Here is a 15,304-nt window from a genome sequence, read left to right as displayed (position 1 = left end):
GCTGAAATCAGAGTTCAGGAGAAATACTTCAAGACTCTAAAGTTCGAGCTGCAGCAAACGCAGAGCCAGGAAAATAAATGTAGTTGCCAGCCTTTCTTGTAAAAGGGTTTGGGAAGATGAAGTAGAAAATACCTTAAGTCATTACTCTTCTTGGGGAAAGCTCACCGCCACTTTGGCCATTTATATGTTCAAATGAGTTATACTACTTGGGCCAGGGTGTAATAATGCCATTTTAAGCTTTAAGACAAATGTCTGGGTCTCTTTTCAATCCGTCTGAAGGAAAGAGGCGAAGGACCAAGTAATGGACATAGTCCAGAAGGAAATCCTTAGCAAGGGAGTGGCGAGGAGCGGGCCGCCTTCTCAATAGGACCACACTCGCCACATTTGATTAGGGTTCGTCATCTTATATGCCCAGTCACCTCATTTGACTCTGTTGGAAGCTGGATGTGTGACATTCAAACTTTTTCCACAGGGTGGTGTACAAAGTACTCATACAGGTTTTATATGATGGTCAAGAAGGGAAAAGCCCACCCCCCAAAAATAACAATACTGATGTACTGAACTGTTGAAAGTCCATGATTTATAATTGATTAATCTTTACATTTTATTTTACAGACGTGTAATAATATTCTGTCGGTCAATAGTGGAAAACCTACAGTTGTCCTTATTCAACTGAAAAGCAGTCTTCATAAGTCTGTTTTTTTGTCACTGTGCCATCCTGCTTGTTCATTTGCATAATTTTAAAATAGCAGCTGCAAAGGTGTAGTGTAATATGGATACATCCATTTCTTCAATGTATACTGTCGATCCAGTTGATGCTTAGATTAGCTGATGCTCCCTGGTGATAAAATGGCGCAGACAGATAGGGCAGCCGTGCTTCTAGCTCCGAAGCAACTTTGCAGTATTTTGTTTTTTTTATGTGTTATAGCTTACATTATTAACCCAGAATTGTTTGGGGGTTATTACATACAACTGGAAATAACTTTTGGATATCAGAGCGGTGGTAACTCACCAGCATTACGATCAGGAATACAACTTTCCTGAATTTGATCCTTTGTTCGTATCCCCCATGGCAATTGAACTGATTCCAGAGGCTGATCCAAAACACTGCCGGTGGAGCAGAGGTATTCGGAGTCCGACTCAGGAGGCGCGCACACCTCCCACCGCTTCTGAGTATATTACTCGCAAATGTTCAGTCTCTGGATAATAAAATTGACGAGCTCAGTGTAAGGATCTACTTCCAGAGAAACATCAGGGACTGTAACATACTTTGTTTCACGGAAACATGGCTTTCTCGGGATATACTGTCTGAGTCCGTACAGCCAGTTGGGTTCTCAGTTCATCGTGCAGACAGGAATAAAGATCTCTCTGGGAAGAAGACGGGGGTGTATGTTTCATGATCAACTACTCATGGTGTGAATGTGATAACATACAGAAACTCATCCTTTTGTTCACCCTGACCTGGAATACCTCACAATCAAATGCCAACCATATTACCTCCCAAGAGAATTCTCTTCAGTTATAGTCACAGCTGTGTATATTCCCCCTCAAGCCGATACCATGACGGCCCTCAAGGAACTACACTGGACTTTATGCAAACTGGAAACCACGTATCCCGAGGCCACATTTATTGTAGCCGGGGATTTTAACAAAGCTAATCTGAGGAAAACGTTTCCGAAGTTCTACCAAAACATTGACTGTAGCACTCGCTCTGAGAACATTGGCCCACTGCTACTCAACAAAATGCCTACAAAACTGTCACGTAGAGTAGGCCAGAAGGATAAACTGAAAAACCTAACCTCTATCAAATAAAAAGATGGCTGAGCCGTAAAAGTACTTATATGCAAGGGTGTTTATTTACATAGTGAATCCGGAAGAAAAACAACAGTACTGCCATCCAAAGTATACATTATGGGGACAGCTTTAAAACAATGCTGCCCCATCAACAGCTCAATCCAAAATAGTTCCCCCCTTGAACTGTGAGGCTCATTTTGTAGGGGAAGCCCCTCCCATCAGAACATACCCAGCACTAATTAATTACGCAATTACCTTCATTAAAGCCTACATTTTCCACTCAGCTAAACATAATGAATTATATACATTGCAACACGTTTCTCATGATACAATACACCAATATAACACACACCAATATAACACAAAATCCCATCCCTACTGACATGGAGTCTTCCAATATGCCCATTCACATGAAAGAGCCATTCGGGTCAGGCACGACAAAGCCAGCCCGATTACTGTAGCTCTGGTCCTTATCCCAGCATACCTGGAAGCTACAGAGATGGAAAGAGAGGAACAGAACAGAACCAAACAAACAACGCGCGTGCCTATAAAATTGATAACTACAATGTGTTGCTTAAATTAAACATGAACGCTTGTCTGTATATTCTTTAAACTGTTACTGACTGGAGGTAAGAATAAAGTATGAAATGTATGTACTAAGATAGGGAAGTTAACTTGTGTGTCGACCTACATTGTTAACGGAGCTGATAACGGAGCAGGGAGGCGCGCTGAGTGTGTGTGTTAGTGTACCAAACGCTGCCCTTGGCCAGTGACGGACTTTTCCGTCACAAAGACCCTCTCCCGCCCTCCCTTCAGGAAAATCTGATCATTACTCCATTTTGCTCCTCCCTTTCTATAGGCAGAAACTCTAACAGGAAGTACCCGTGCTACAGACTATTCAACACTGGTCTGACCAATCAGAATCCATGCTTTAAGATTGTTTTGATCACGCAGACCGGGTAGCCTCTAAGAACAATATAGACGAATACATGGATACGATGACTGAGTTTATCAGGAAATACATAGATGTACCCACTGTGGCTATTAAAACCTACCCTAACCAGAAACAGTGGATAGATGGCGGATTAGCGCAAAACTGAAAGCGCTGACCACCACATTTAACCATGGCAAGGTGACTGGGAATATGGCCGAATACTAACAGTGCAGTTATTCTCTCCGTAAGGCAATCAAACCGGCAAAATGTCAATACAGAGACAAAGTGGAGTCGCAATTCAATGGCTCAGCCCCCTCCTGTACTTCCTGTTCACCTATGACTGTGGCCACGCACGCCTCCAACTCAATCATCAAGTTGGCAGACGACACAACAGTAGTGGGCCTGATTACCAACAATGACGAGACAGTCTACAGGGAGGAGGTTAGGGCTCTGGGAGTGTGGTGCCAGGAAAATAGCCTCTCACTCAACGTCAACAAAACAAATGAGCTGATCGTGGTCTTCAGGAAACAGCAGAGGGAGCACCACCCTATCCACATCAACGGAACCGCAGTGGAGAAGATGGAAATCTTCAAGTTCCTTGGCTTACACATCACTGACGATCTTAAATGGTCCACCTACACAGACAGTGTGGTGAAGAAGGCTAAATAGCTCCTCTTCAACCTCAGGAGGCTGAAGAAATTTGGCTTGGTACCTAAAACCTTCACAAACCTTTACAGATGCACAATTGAGAGCATCCTGCCGGGTTGCATCACCGCCTGGTACAGCAACTTCACTGCCCTCAACCGCAGGGCTCTCCAGAAGGTGGTGCTGTCTGCCCAACGCAAACGTAACGTAAACTACCTGCCCTCCAGGACACCTACAGCACCCGATGTCACAGGGAGGCCTAAAAGATCAAGGACAACAACCACCCGAGCCACTGCCTGTTCACCCCTTCTATCATCCACAAGTCAATGTCAGTACAGGTGCATCAAAGCTGGGACCGAGAGACTGAAAAATAGCCTCTATCTTAAGGCCATCAGGCTGTTAAATAGGCATCGATAGCACGTTAGAGGCTCCTGCTCTATATACGTAGACTTGAAATCACTGGCCACTTTAATAATGGGACACTAGTCACTTTTAAAATGTTTACATATGTTGCATTACTCATCTGATGTATATACTGTATTCTATTATATTCTACTGTATTTTAGTTTTTGCTGCTCCGACATTGCTCGTCCAAATATTTACAGTTGAAGTCGGAAGTTTACATACACCTTAGCCAAATACATTTAAACTCAGTTTTTCACAATTCCTGACATTTTATCCCAGTAAAAATGATCTGTCTTAGGTCAGTTAGGATCACCACTTTATTTTAAGAATGTGAAATGTCAGAGTAATAGTAGAGAGAATGATTTATTTCAGCTTTTATTTCTTTATCACATTCCCAGTGGGTCAGAAGTTTAGATACACTCAATTAGTATTTGGTAGCATTGCCTTTAAATTGTGTAACTTTGGTCAAATGTGTTGGGTAGCCTTCCACAAGCTTCCCACAATAAGTTGGGTGAATTTTGGCCCATTCCTCCTGACAGAGCTGGTGCAACTGAGTCAGGTTTGTTGGCCTCCTTGCTCGCACACGCTTTTTCAGTTCTGCTCACAAATTTTCGATAGGATTGAGGTCAGGGCTTTGTGATGGCCACTCCAATACCTTGACTTTGTTGTCCTTAAGCCATTTTGCCACAACTTTGGAAGTATGCTTGGGGTCATTGTCCATTTGGAAGACCCATTTGCGACCAAGTTTTAACTTCCTGACTGATGCCTTGAGATGTTGCTTCTATATATCCACATAATTGTCCTCCCTTATGATGCCATCTATTTTGTGAAGTGCACCAGTCCCTCCTGCAGCAAAGCACCGCCACAACATGATCCTGCCACCCCGTGCTTCACAGTTGGGATGGTGTTCTTTGGCTTGCAAACCTCCCCTTTTTTCCTCCAAACATAATGATGGTCATTATGGCCAAACAGTTCTATTTTTGTTTCATCAAGCCAGAGGACATTTCTCCGAAATGTATGATCTTTGTCCCCATGTGCAGTTCCAAACCGTAGTCTGGCTATTTTATGGCGCTTTTGCAGTGGCTTCTTCCTTGCTCAGCGGCCTTTCAGGTTATGTCGATATAGGACTCGTTTTACTGTGGATATAGATACTTTTGTACCTGTTTCCTCCATCTTCACAAGGTCCTTTGCTGTTGTTCTGGGATTGATTTGCACTTTTCGCACCAAAGTACGTTCATCTCTAGAAGACAGAACGCTTCCCCTTCCTGAGCGGTATGACGGCTGTGTGGTCCCATGGTGTTTATACCTGCGTACTATTGTTTGTACAGATGAATGTGGTATCTTCAGGCGTTTGGAAATTGCTCCCAAGGATGAACCAGACTTGTGGAGGTCTACAGTTTTTTTTCTGAGGTCTTGGCTGATTTCTTTAGTTTTTCCCTTGATGTCAAACAAAGAGGCACTGAGTTTGAAGGCACACCACAGGTACACCTCCAATTGACTCAAATTATGTCAATTAGCCTATATGAAGCTTCTAAAGCCATGACATAATATTCTGGAATATTCCAAGCTGTTTAAAGGCACAGTCAACTTAGTGTATGTACACTTCTGACCCACTGGAATTGTGATACACTGAATTATAAATGAAATAATCTGTCTGTAAACAATTGTTGGAAAAAGTAGATGTCCTAACCGACTTGCTAAAACTATAGTTTGTTAACAAGAAATTTGTGGTGTGGTTGAAAAACTAGTTTTAATGACTCCAATCCTAAGTGTATGGAAAATTCCGACTTCAACTGTATATATTCTTAATTCCATTCCTTTACTTTAGATTTGTGTGTATTGTTGTGAAATGTAGATATTACTTGTTAGATATTGCTGCACTGTTGCGGCTAGAAACACAAGCATTTAGCTAATAATATCTGCTAAACATGTGAGACCAATAAAATTTGATTTGATCAAACACCTCATCTAAAGACATCCCATCTCCAGATCTCATCATCTCTTCCGCTTGCTCAGCAGTTCTCCACTCGCTCAATGGTTTGTATTGTGCTCCCTCGCTTTTTGTCGAGTTGCTTTCTGTGAGTCTTTTTAGCTATTAACTTGTCAGTTTTCTGTTGGCGTGTGTGTCTTTGATTCAGTGCCTAGCTTGCCTTGTCTGTCCACTTTAAATAGCCCATTTTCTCTGTACCCATACTCTTTGCACTATGAACAAAGGATACTGTTAGTTCTGCCGCAGACTGCCATAGGGGTGGTCTGTCATGAATCATCGTCTGTTTGACTCTGAGGCTCAACCGTGTGTGTGTGTAAAACCCCAATGTATATATTCTTCCAAACACCAACGCTGACATGTTCTGTCCACTGGTGTCCATTTCCTCCCAGTGAATCCTCACAGGATTCAATCTGCTGGAAAAACTATCGTCACCGCCAGCCGCTGAGACAAGAGAAATGATGTGTCACGTGTCATATAAATACATCATTACCTCATTCATGGTCATCCATATCCTCCCTTGGCCAATGCAATACCATCATCAACTGGGAGTATGACTAGCCAGAGGTTTGGCCAGGGCAGTCCGCTTCGTACTGTAAGTGAGACAAGCACAGTTATTTGCCCAGGCTTTGCATCCAAGGAAAAAGAACGTCGAGTCAGCAAAAAAAAAAAGAAGTCTGGTTTTGTGGTTTCTTTTAAAGGAAAGGAATGAATGGGAAAAATGACTTAACAGCTCGTCTCTCTTCCCACTGCCGTGTGAGTGCGTTATGGATCGCAGCGTAGGAATATGGAGAGTAGGCCTGTAGCCGAACTCTTGCTCACATTTTTACACCTGTGTGTTGTGGGATCTCTGTCTCACTTTCTGAATTAAATTTAAGAAGCTATATTGGCTTAGAAAGTACAGGAACTTACATTACCAAAGCAAACGTATAGGGACGTATTGACTGAATGATGACAGAAGAATCTCCCTCTGGAATTCTCAATATTTAATTGGCAGATGAAACAGATTTCTCAACAACCCATCTTTGAGCCTGCACAGTAATGGGAAAAGTGACCTTGAAAAATGTGTAAACTTGTATTTTCCTTTATGTGGTAAAACAGCAGGAAGGATAACAGGCCATTTAAATAATACCGCTGAGAGTGACTCAGACAGGCTAAATTAGAGACTTCTAATAAACACAACTCGGTTCCTTGTAATTTAGGTGATTCACTTTGTGAATTGTCCATGGAAAACAAATGCATCCCACCTATAGGCCTGTATTTAATGCATTTTTTTCTTACCTAAATTGTTAACCTTCTTATTGTGGGTTATTTGTTTCAAAGAGTTCCGGCATACTTCTGATGTAATGTTGAACCGCATTTGCAATCATGCCCATGAGTCACTAAATGACCTGTGTCAATGATGGTTACTTGCATGTTTGGTTGACTCCATTTTGCATAGCTTCCCTCACCAAAGGGTAATTGGAAACGAAATTAAACAGAATTGATGCTCATGATACTGACATCAGTGTACTGCTAACAGTATAGCTTCCTCCACCGTCCCCAAACCGGGTCAAACCAGTGATCCTCTGATCGCATACACATGACTGCCCTCCTTGACAACAATTGAGCTATGGAAAAGGATCCAATTTGATGGCTCTATTGGAGACATTTCAAGCTTATGGCATGTTCTTATCTCTGACAGACAGTGACAGATTTGTGGACCTCACAAATCTAAGAAACTGCCCAGAGGAATTCCCCAAGGTTTTGCATTCTGAGACATGGCGCAAATAGTCTTGTATTTCAGGACCACCAATACACCTCCTTCAATGTGTATTTAGTCGTCCACCTGGATGCCTGAATAAGCCAGCCAAGTCATCAAAAAGAAAACCCCTCTCTCCTTAACCCCTCTCTCCTAACCACAGTTGAATTGCAGCCAGCCCAAATCTCTATGGAATTATGTCCTCTAGACACCAGCAGGATGGGATGGATGGATGCACTGGGCAAAAGTTAACTTTGCACGTAGCTGCCACTGTGAGGGCATGTGAATGGCAGCTATGCATTGACCGAAGTGCCAGATTGGCACACTGTTGACCTTTTGATTCCACGGTATACCAAATGTATAAAATATTCAAGACCCATCATGCCTGCAGCATGCTTATGGCTAGCTACTGGATGGCTCTGGGTGCACCGCTAGCATGCAGTCACGGCTTTGACCTCATATGTTATGATGGTGTTCTTCTCTGACTCACTTTAGCTGTTCAGTCAGATAACCTTTATGCAGAGAAGTTCCACTCTATTACATGTTCTTGTCACACGGTGGTATACAGCGGAGCATCAAACTTTCAGTACCAAATGCTCTGTCAATGGAGGGCACATATCAAGGGACTATGTTGTCCTACCACCACTGAGGTGCCAGGACAGAGAAGAGCTGTGGTTGGGATGAAGGGTGGGGAAGCCAAGTGTCCACAGATTGCTGAACAGAGTGCTTGAGCCGAGGCAGAGATACAAATGATAAAATACTCAAAAGTAATTCAAATACCCATCTCTTACTGGAGGTAGGGAGGAGCAGTTTCCCTTGACAAAAACCAAGGTGTTGAATTGGAAGCAAGCTGCTACTGGGAACCAATGGAGATTGCAAAGGAGCAGAGTGACATGGGAGACCTTGGGCAGGTTGAAACGCAGGGTGCTGCAGAATTCTAGATGAGTTCATGGCATGGAGCCTAGCCAGCAGAGTTGCAGTAGTCCAGACAGGAGATGACATGTGCCTGGACTAGGACCTGTGCTTCAGCTGCCAAGTCATGTTTTGCTCTTGTTCCCCTTCAATCTATTAGAAACATTGTTCAGTTGTTTCTGTCATGGCCTCTTCACCCCAGTGAGGATGTTGTTCTCTGGTCTCCAGGGCCCCTCTGAGTTTCTGTCAGAAGACTCCGGTGTGCTCCCCAGCTCTGAGCCATTTCAAGTAGGTGCGTCTCTCCAGAAACACCAGGATCAACACATCCTTTTGCTCATCAAACAGACCAGAGGCGCGAATAAAAGTGAGTTGTGTTTGTGTGTGTGCATAGAAAAGAGAGTAACCCCATAGGACATACAACCCAGGGTTTAAATCGGCATTTGCTGTATTTGGTACCTGTTCGAGTCACCCCAGTCTGATTCAAAGGACATTAGACCCACCCCGCGACCTGGAACTATATGGAGCACCACTCGCCCCCAGGTAAATACGGCTGATCACACAAATGGTCTTTCTGCTCCCGTCTGTGATGTTGTCTATGATTATTTTGCCTGTGGAATACAGTTGCAAACCAATCCTTGGTAAATACTGTTTATATTCAGAACCACAATGTAAAGCTTAGAGAGGATCTCATGTTAAATACTGTTGAAGTAATATGGCTACAGGTTCATCTGCCTCACCTAAAGCCCATTCTTGTGGGAAGCTGCTATAGACCACCAAGTGCTAACAGTCAGTATCTGGATAAAATGCTTGATAATGTATGTGATATCAGCGCAGAGGTATATTTTCAGGGGATGTAAATATATATTGGCTTTCATCAATCTGCCCACTCAAGAAAAAGCTTCAAACTGTAATCAAGTCAACCTACCAGGATAGTTACAAACAGCAAATTAATAAAATCATCATGTATTGATCACATCTTTACTAATGCTGCAGAAATTTGCTTTAAAGCAGTATCGGATGTGGTGATCACAATATAGTATCCATATCTAGGAAAACCAAAGTTCCAAAGGCTTGGCTAAATATAGTGTATAAGAGTTTTGTAGTGATTCCTATGTTGTTGATGTGGAGAATATTTGTTGGTCTGTGGTGTGTAATGATGAGCAACCAGACGCTGCACTTGACACATTTATGAAATGGCTTATTCCAGTTACTAATAAGCTTGCACCCATTAAGACAATGACTGTGAAGACTGTTAAATCCCTGTGGATTGATGAAAATTGAAAAATTGTATGGTTGAGAAGGATGAGGCAAAAGCAATGGCAAATGTCTGATTGGCAAACTTACTGCAAATTGAGAAATCATGTGACTGAATAAAAATAAGAAACTTTACTATGATACCAATTTAAATTACATAAAGAATGATAGTAAAACGCTTTGGAGCACTTTAATTAGGGCTGAGATTCCACTAACGGGAGCAATATGACAACAGTGAAAGTGCAGGGCGCCAAATTCAAAACAACAGAAATCCCATAATTAAAATTCCTCAGACATACAAGTATTTCACACCATTTTAAAGATACACTTCTTGTTAATCCCACCACAGTGTCCGATTTCCAATAGGCTTTACGGCAAAAGCACCACAAACGACTATGTTAGGTCCGAGCCAAGTCACAGAAAAACACAGCCATTTTTCCAGCCAAAGAGAGGAGTCAAAAAATCAGAAATAGAGAGAATGAATTACTAACCTTTGATGATCTTCATCAGATGACACTCATAGGACTTCATGTTACACAATACATGTATGTTTTGTTTGATAAAGGTCATATTTCTATAAAAAAAATCTCAGTATGCATTGGCGCGTTATGTTCAGTAGTTCCAAAAACATCTGGTGATTTTGCAGAGAGCCACATCAATTTACAGAAATACTCATTATAAATGTTGATGAAAATACAAGTGTTATACATGGAACTTTTAGATACACTTCTCCTTAATGCAACCGCTGTGTCAGATTTCAAAAAAGTTTTACGGAAAAAGCTAACCATGCAATAATCTGAGTACGGCGCTCAGAAACTAAACAAGCCAAAAAGATATCCGCCATATTGTGCAGTCAACAGAAGTCAGAAATAACATTATAAATATTCACTTACCTTTGATGATATTCATCAGAATGCACTCCCAGGAATCCCAGTTCCACAATAAATGTTTGATTTGTTAGATAAAGTTAATCATGTATGTCCAAATTCCTCCTTGTTGTTAGCGCGTTCAGCCCAGTAATCCCACTTCATGACGCACGAGCAGACAAAGTCCAAATGTTCCGTTACAGTCCGTAGAAACATGTCAAACGATGTATAGAATCAATCTTTAGGATGTTTTTAACATAAATCTTCAATAATGTTCCAACCGGAGAATTCCTTTGTCTGTAGAATTGCGATGGAACAGAGCTCGCTCTCACGTGAACGAGCGCCACGAGCTCAAGGCATTCTGGCAGAGCCCTGACTCATTCCCCTCTCATTCGCCCCCACTTCACAGTAGAAGCATCAAACAAGGTTCTAAAGACTTGACATCTAGTGGAAGCCTTAGGAAGTGCAACATTACCAATATTCCACTGTATCTTCAATAGGGAATGAGTTGAAAAACGACCAACCTCCAGATTTCCCACTTCCTGGTTGGATTTTTTCTCAGGTTTTTGCCTACCATATGAGTTCTGTTATACTCACTGACATCATTCAAACAGTTTTAGAAACTTCAGAGTGTTTTCTATCCAAATATACGTATACTATGTATTAGTAACTGGGACTTAGTAGCAGGCAGTTTATTCTGGGCACCTCTGGGCACCTTATTCATCCATGCTACTCAATACTGCCCCCAGCCATAAGAAGTTAAATGAAATTTTGCCCAAAAAAGCTAACTCAACTCCATCATTCATTACATCAGATGGCTCATTCATCACAAAACCCACTGATATTGCCAATTCATTTAATACATTGGTCATTGGCAAGATTAGCAAATTGAGGTATGACATGCCAGCAACAAACGCTAACACTACACATCCAAGTATAACTGATCAAATTATGAAAGACCAGCATTGTAATTTTGAATTCCGTAAAGTGAGTGTGGAAGAGGTGAAAAAACGATATTGCCACTTCTATTTGCCATGTCTTCAATCTAAGCCTACTAGAAAGTTTGTACCCTCAGGCCTGGAGGGAAGCAATAGAAATTACACTACCCAAGAATAGTAAAGACCCCTTTACTGGCTCAAATAGCCGACCAATCAGTCTGTTAAAAAATTGTGTTTGACCAGATACAATGCTATTTTACTATTAACAAATTGACAACAGACTTTCAGCATGCTTATAGGGAAGGACATTCAACAACCACAGCACTTACACAAATGACGATTGGCTGAGATAAATTGATGATAAAAAGATTGTGGGAGCTGTTTGACTTCAGTGCGGCTTTTGACATCGGTCAGTCTGCTGATGGAAAAAAAAGTATAGGTTATGGCTTTACACCCCCTACTATATTGTGGATAAAGAGTTACCTGTCTAACAGAACACAGAGGGTGTTGTTTAATGGAAACCTCTCCAACATAATCCAGGTAGAATCAGGAATTCCCCAGGGCAGCTGTCTAGGAACCTTACTTTAAAAAAAACTTTACTAATGACATGCCACTGGCTTTGAGTACGGCCAGTTTGTCTATGTATGCAGATGACTCAACACTATACACATCAGCTACTACAGCGAGTGAAATCACTGCAACACTTAACAAAGAGCTGAATGGGTTGCAAGGAATAAGTTAGTCCTGAATATAAAAAAAAACTAAAAGCATTGTACTAGGGGCAAATCATTCACTAAACCATAAACCTCAACTAGGTTTGCAATAGAAATATTTGAAATTGAGCAAGTTGAGGTGACTAAACTGCTTGGAGTAACCTTGGATTGCGAACTGTCTTGGTCAAATCATGTTGAAACAACAGTAGCTAAGATGGGGAAAAGTCTGTCTATAATAAAGCGCTCTTCAACCTTTTTAACAACACTATCAACAAGGCAGGTCCTACAGGCCCTATTTTTGTTGCAGCTGGACTTCTGTTCAGTCATGCGGTCAGCTGCCACAAAGAGGGACCTCGGAAATGTACAATTGGCTCAGAACAGGGTAGCACGGCTGGCCCTTAAATGTACATGGAGAGCTAACGTTAATAATATGCATGTACATGTCTCATGGCTCAAAGTGGAGGAGAGATAGACTTCATCACTACTTGTTTTTGAAAGAAGTATTGACATGCTGAATGCACCGAGGTCTGTTTAAACTACTAGCACACAGCTCTGACACCCATGCATACCCCACAAGACATGCCACCAGAGGTCTCTTCACAATCCCCAAGTCAAGAATCAAATCAAATCAAATTCATTTATATAGACCTTCTTACATGAGCTGATATCTCAAAGTGCTGTACAGAAACCCAGCCTAAAACCCCAAACAGAAAGCAATGCAGGTGTAGAAGCACGGTGGCTAGGAAAAACTCCCTAGAAAGGCCAAAACCTAGGAAGAAACCTAGAGAGGAACCAGGCTATGAGGGGTGGCCACCCCTATTCTGGCTGTGCCGGGTGGAGATTATAACAGAACATGGCCAAGATGTTCAAATGTTCATAAATGACCAGCATGGTCAAATAATAATAATCACAGTAGTTGTCGAGAGTGCAGCAAGTCAGTACCTCAGGAGTAAATGTCAGTTGGCATTTCATAGCCGATCATAAAGAGTATCTCTACCGCTCCTGCTGTCTCTAGAGAGTGGAAAACAGCAGGTCTGGGAAACGCACAGGACAAAATAGATCTATGGCTACATGGAACTCTATTCCACATCAAGTAACTCATGCAAGCAGTAGAATCAGATTAAAAAAACAGATACAATTACACCTTATGGAACAGCAGGGACGGTTGAGACACACACACAGGCACAGACCCAGATACATATGATATGACACGCACTCTACACACAAGTACACAGATTTTGTATTGTATTTGTATTGGATACGTGATAGTAGATAAGTGGCCAGAGGGAACACACCTAATGTGTTGTGAAAAGTGTTAATGTAATGTTGTGTAATATTTTAAATTGTATTTAACTGCATTAATGTTGCTGGACCCCAGGAAGAGAAGCTGCTGCCTTGGCTTTTGGGGATCCTTAAGTAATACAAATACAAATACTACTGTCAAATTTCCTGACTCTGGCTGGAGATGAATCACATACTCAGTGGGTAAAATTTCTAAATATTCTGGTTGTAAACTGCTATTCTGGTTCAGAAGACATTATATAAAAGGATGACAACCAATAGGTTAATTACAAGCAGCAATTAGATTTCAGTACCTTGCGCAAGAGCATATCAACAGATGTTTCACCTCATTGGCTCGGATTCAAAACAGCGACTTTTCGGTTACTGGTCTAACGCTCTTAACTGCTAGGCTACCTAGACAGTTAAGCGGTAAACTACAAGGTACTCCCAGAGATCCTGATTGTCAATCATCATGTAATCTAGAGATGACAGGTTAGAGAACGGTGGAGAGATTGGTATATCTGTTTTATAGAAGATAGCATTACAGGATGTTTCAAGGTTTCGTAAGCTTCTTAGTCCTGTGACCACAGCACTTGTTATATGATATTGATCAACTGGATTTAATGAGAGATGGAGTATTGTAACATTGGCCAGTCGCTCTAAGACCCCGGGTTCCAAATGGAACATTTGATTTCCAGGTAAATCTAAATGATTGACTATAATATATATATAAGCTTTTCTGTTCATATTGATTTAAGATTATTTCCGGTCAAATCCAATGTCTAGTTTTTGCAAACCCTCCTTGAAAGTCTTACTCAAGGTCTGGAGATTGTTGCTCTCAAGATTCATGGTTTGTAGGCCCTCAAACCCTGGACAAAACAGCCTTAAAGGTTTGTAATGTTGTTAAGATTGAGTTCTGTGAGTCCTGTGAGATTTTCACCACAGAAATTGCACCTTTTTCTGGACTTTTAAAAGTAATCCCATACATAGCCAGCAAAACAGCCTAAAATGTTTTTGCAATGGAAAAATAAAATGTATATTTCTTATTGGACAAGTCCAGGTATTCCCTCCCTATTTCAGTCCGTTTTCTTCTATTTGATGCCTAATGAACATGACCTAGCCCTTCCTGCTTTGCAGTTTTCCGCCTAGACAGTCCTGGCAATGTCTCATCAGTGTTAAATTCCTCTGGGCCATGCCACTTCTGCCAAGGCAGAGGAGGACATCTACAAAGCACCATTCACTCACTGCCCGCCCAACAACACAGGTGCCACCATGGCACACTACCACCAGGTGTGTTGAACTCCAACTCAATGCCCATATGCAGCATGTATGTGCTGGTTTTCTATTCCGTATACAGTGGGGAGAACAAGTATTTGATACACTGCCGATTTTGCAGGTTTTCCTACTTACAAAGCATGTAGAGGTCTATAATTGTTATCATAGGTACACTTCAACTGTGAGAGATGGAATCTAAAACAAAAATCCAGAAAATCACATTGTATGATATTTAAGTAATTCATTTGCATTTTATTGTATGACATAAGTATTTGATCACCTACCAACCAGTAAGAATTCCGGCTCTCACAGACCTGTTAGTTTTTCTTTAAGAAGCCCTCCTGTTCTCCACTCATTACCTGTATTAACTGCACCTGTTTGAACTCGTTACCTGTATAAAAGACACCTTTCCACACACTCAATCAAACAGACCTCTCCACAATGGCCAAGACCAGGGAGTTGTGTAAGGACATCATGGATAAAATTGTAAACCTGCACAAGGCTGTGATGGGCTACAGGACAATAGGCTAGCAGCTTGGTGAGAAGGCAACAACTGTTG

The sequence above is a fragment of the Oncorhynchus clarkii genome, chromosome 32, assembly GCF_045791955.1.
Source record: "Oncorhynchus clarkii lewisi isolate Uvic-CL-2024 chromosome 32, UVic_Ocla_1.0, whole genome shotgun sequence".
Taxonomy (NCBI): domain Eukaryota; kingdom Metazoa; phylum Chordata; class Actinopteri; order Salmoniformes; family Salmonidae; genus Oncorhynchus; species Oncorhynchus clarkii.
This window is presented reverse-complemented; position numbering follows the sequence as displayed.